We start from the raw sequence: 5,000 nt of genomic DNA on the forward strand, positions 1-5,000 counted from the left end.
CCCACCATCTCAGATCGTTCTGAAATCTTTTCTGTAGTTAAAAAACAGATAAGATTAGCACTCCTGCAACATTATTTTGTAGACATATAATTTGATCTCTTTGAGATTAAGCTAAATTGGTTGCACCCAAACATCTGATTTGGACTAAACTTTTTCCCTAACAATAAGACATAAGGAATAAAAAAAAAGAAAAAAAAAAAGAAAAAAAAACACACCAATCGTTCCCTAACAACCAGTATGTAGTATCAGTTATATATGTCTGACAAGTAGTATGGAGCTGTGGCTCGTCCTGTGGTAATATCAGGATGTAGAATGGGACATTAACCTAACAACTTCAATGACTAATTTCTCTGAACAGGCAGAAAAAACAAAATCACCAAATTCACTGAGAATACATTACATAGAATGAAGAAACAACACTCCAAGCCGCAGCTCCATACTACTTGTTAAATATAGAGAACTGATACTACTCTGAACAAAAATATCAACGCAACATGCAACAATTCAAGATTTTACTGAGTTTCAGTTCATATAAGGAAATCAGTCAATTGAAAAAAAAAAAAAATTAGGCCCTATTCGATGGATTTCACATGACTGGGAATACAGATATGCATCTGTTGGTCACAGATACCTTTAAAAAATAAAAATAAAAGTAGGTTTGCCTCGTGCAGCATCTCCTTCGCATAGAGTTGATCAGGCTGTTGGTTGTGACCTGTGGAATGTTGTCCAACTCTTCAATGGCTGTTGTCCCATTCTTCAAGGCAAAACTGCTCCAGCTCCTTCAAGCTGGACGGGTTCCGCTGGTGTATAGCAATCTTTAAGTCATACCACAGATTATCAATTGGATTGAGGATTCCCCTTAAACCACTCAATTGTTGCTTTAGCAGTATGCATAGGGTCATTGTCCTGCTGGAAGGTGAACCTCCGTCCCAGTCTCAAACCTCTGGAAGACTGAAACAGGTTTCCCTCAAGAATGTCCCTGTATTTAGCGCCATCCATCATTCCTTCAATTCTGACCAGTTTCCCAGTCCCTGCCGATGAAAAACATCCCCACAGCATGATGCTGCCACCACCATGCTTCACTGTGGGGATGGTGTTCTCGGGGTGATGAGAGGTGTTGGTTTTGCGCCAGACATAGCGTTTTCCTTGATGGCCAAAAAGCTCAATTTTAGTCTCTTCTGACCAGAGTACCTTCTTCCATATGTTTGGGGAGTCTCCCACATGCCTTTTGGCGAACACCAAACGTGTTTGCTTATTTAATTTTTTAAGCAATGGCTATTTTCTGGCCACTCTTCCGTAAAGCCCAGCTCTGTGGAGTGTAATGCTTAAAGTGGTCCTATGGACAGATACTCCAATCTCCGCTGTGGAGCTTTGCAGCTCCTTCAGGGTTATCTTTGGTCTCTTTCTTGCCTCTCGGATTAATCCTTGCCTGATCCGTGAGTTTTGGTGGGCGGCCCTCTGTTGGCAGGTTTGTTGTGGTGCCATATTCTTTCCATTTTTTAAATAATGGATTTAATGGTGCTCCGTGGGATGTTCAAAGTATCTGATATTCTTTTATAACCCAACCCTGATCTGTACTTCTCCACAACTTTGTCCCTGACCTGTTTGGAGAGCTCCTTAGTCTTCATGGTGCCGCTTGCTTGGTGGTGCCCCTTGCTTAGTGGTGTTGCAGACTCTGGGACCTTTCAAAACATGTGTATATATACTGAGATCATGTGACAGATCATGTGACACTTAGATTTGTATTTGTATTTATTAAGGATCCCCATTAGCTGCCAAGGCAGCAGCTACTCTTCCTGGGGTCCTGCAACATTAAGGCAGTTATGTACAATTTAAAATATTACATGACATTATATTTCATAACACTTTACCTGTGTGTGTGTGTATGTACCTGTGTGTGTGTGTGTATGTACCTGTGTGTGTGTGTGTATGTACCTGTGTGTGTGTGTATGTACCTGTGTGTGTGTGTATGTACCTGTGTGTGTGTGTATGTACCTGTGTGTGTGTGTATGTACCTGTGTGTGTGTGTATGTACCTGTGTGTGTGTGTATGTACCTGTGTGTGTGTGTATGTACCTGTGTGTGTGTGTGTCTCTTCACAGTCCCCGCTTGTTCCATAAGGTGTATTTTTACCTGTTTAAAAAAAATCTTATTCTACTGCTTGCATCAGTTACCTGATGTGGAATAGAGTTCCATGTAGTCATGGCTCTATGTAGTACTGTGCGCCTCCCATAGTCTGTTCTGGACTTGGGGACTGTGAAGAGACCTCTGGTGGCATGTCTTGTGGGGTATGCATGGGTGTCCGAGCTGTGAGCCAGTATTCCAAAACAGACAGCTCGGTACATTCAGCTCGTCGACACCTCTCACAAAAACTAGCAGTGATGAAGTCAATCTCTCTTCCACTCTGAGCCAGGAGAGACTGACACGCTTGTCATCAATGTTAGCTCTCCTACTTTTAAGGGCCAGCCATGCTGCCCTGTTCTGAGCCAACTGCAATTTTCCCAAGTCCCTCTTTGTGGCACCTGACCACACTACTGAACAGTAGTCCAGGTGCGACAAAACTAGGGCCTGTAGGACCTGCCTTGTTGATAGTGTTGTTAAGAAGGCAGAGCAGCGCTTAATTATGGACATACTTCTCCTCATATTAGCTACTGTTGTTTCAATATGTTTTGACCATGACAGTCTACAATCCAGGGTTACTCCAAGCAATTTAGTCACCTCAACTTGCTCAATTTCCACATTATTCATTACGAGATGTAGTTGAGGTTTAGGGTTTTAGTGAATGATTTGACCCAAACACAATGCTTTTAGTTTTGGAAATATTCAGGACTAACTTAATCCTTGCCACCCATTCCGAAGCTAACTGCAACTCTTTGTTAAGTGTTGCAGTTATTTCAGTCGCTGTAGTAGCTGACGTGTATAGTGTTGAGTCATCCGCACACATAGACACTCTGGCTTTACTCAAAGCCAGTGGCATGTTGTTAGTAAAGATGGCAAAAAGCAAGGGGCCTAGACAGCTGCCCTGGGGAATTCCTGATTCTACCTGGATTATGTTGGAGAGGCTTCCAATTAAAGAACACCCTCTGTGTTCTGTTAGACAAGTAACTCTTTATCCACATTATAGCAGGGGGTGTAAAGCACTAACACATACATTTTTCCAGCAGCAGACTATGATCAATAATGTCAAAAGCCGCACTGAAGTCTAACAAAACAGCCCCCACAATCTTTGTATCATCAATTTCTCTCAGCCAATCATCAGTCATTTGTGTAAGTGCTGTGCTTGTTGAATGTCCTTTTCTATAAGCATGCTGAAAGTTTGTTGTCAATTTGTTTATTGTAAAATAGCATTTTATCTGGTTAAACACAATTCTTTCCAAAGGTTTACTAAGGGTTGGTAACAGGCTGATTGGTCAGCTATTTGAGCCAGTAAAGGGGGCTTTACTATTCTTAGGTAGCGGACTGACTTTTGCTTCCCTCCAGGCCGGAGGGCACACACTTTCTAGTAGGCTTAAATTGAAAATATGGCAAATAGAAGTGGCAATATCGGTGGACTTTATTTAACTAATTATGTGACTTCTGAAGGTAATTGGTTGCACCAGATCTTATTTAGGGGCTTCATAGCAAAGGGGGCGAATACATATGCACGCACCACTTTTCCGCTATTTATTTTTTAGAATTTTTTAGAATTTATCATGCTGAAACATGAGGTGATGGCAGCGGATGAATGGCACGACAATGGGCCTCAGGATCTCTTCACAGTATTTCTGTGCATTCAAATTGCCATCGATAAATTGCAGTTTTGTTCGTTGTCCGTAGTTTATGCCTGCCCATACCATAACCACCGCCACCATGGGGCATTCTGTTCACAACGTTGACATCAGCAAACCGTTCGCCCACACAACGTCATCTGCCCGGTACAGTTGAAACCGGATTTCATCCGTGAAGAGCACACTTCCACAGCATGCCAGTGGCCATCGAAGGTGAGCATTTGCCCACTGAAGTCGGTTACGACGCCGAAATGCAGTCAGGTCAAGACCCTGGTGAGGTTGTGAAGACGGTTGGACGTACTGCCAAATTCTCTAAAACAATGTTGGAGGCGGCTTATGGTAGAGAAATGAACATTCAATTCTGGGGCAAAAGCTCTGGTGGACATTCCTGCAGTCAGCATGCCAATTGCACGCTCCCTCAACTTGATACATCTGTGGCATTGTGTTGTGTGACAAAACTGCACATTTTAGATTGGCCTTTTATTGTCCCCAGCACAAGGTGCACCTGTTTAATGATCATGCTGTTTAATCAGCTTCTTGATGTGCCACACCTGTCAGGTGGATGGATTATTTTGGCAAAGGAGAAATGCTCATTAACGGATGTAAACAAATTTGTGTACAAAATTCTAGTCTAACTCATTGTTAGAAAAAGTTTGGTCAAATCGGAGGACAAGTACATTATCTATTATATGAATCCTACAAATTAAATGAACATTTTGGGTGCAATGAATTAGCTTAATTTCTCAGAGATCAAATTATATTTCAACAAAATATTGTTGCAGGAATGTTAATCTCATCTGTTTCTAATAAGGTCAGGAGTGTCCTTATAGCCTCTGCCTTCCTGCATGGTGTCTGTTTACATTTACATTTTAGTCATTTAGAAGACGCTCTCATCCAGAGCGACTTACAATTATTGAGTGCATACATTTTTCAAACTGTTTCATACTTCTACCCATTCATGTCGATGGTTCTAGAGTGTTCCCCTGGTTCACCTGCATGGTGTCTGTCCTACTCATTCTGTTTCTACGGTTCTAGAGCAGTGGTATTCAAAGTGGGGGTATTGTGTGTGTGTTTAAGTCGACGGGTATATACTAGCATGCTAACAGATACCCGTAGACTTCCAGTTACTGCGCTAACGCTAGTTAAGCATTGACTCGCAAAAACGACCTCTAACTTCCTTCGTACTGGACACAGAGACATTTCCAAAATCCTGAAGTGTCCCTTTAAGGTTGTG

At 42.1% G+C, this 5,000-nt stretch overlaps 1 protein-coding gene across 1 annotated transcript in view; it reads right to left on the reverse strand.

The window, feature by feature from the left end:
• Positions 1-5,000, reverse strand: part of LOC311119045 (transcription factor SPT20 homolog) — a 41,071-nt gene that overhangs the window by 26,326 nt on the left and 9,745 nt on the right.

This window comes from Coregonus lavaretus (assembly GCF_964263955.1).
Source record: "Coregonus lavaretus genome assembly, contig: HAP1_SCAFFOLD_513, whole genome shotgun sequence".
Taxonomy (NCBI): domain Eukaryota; kingdom Metazoa; phylum Chordata; class Actinopteri; order Salmoniformes; family Salmonidae; genus Coregonus; species Coregonus lavaretus.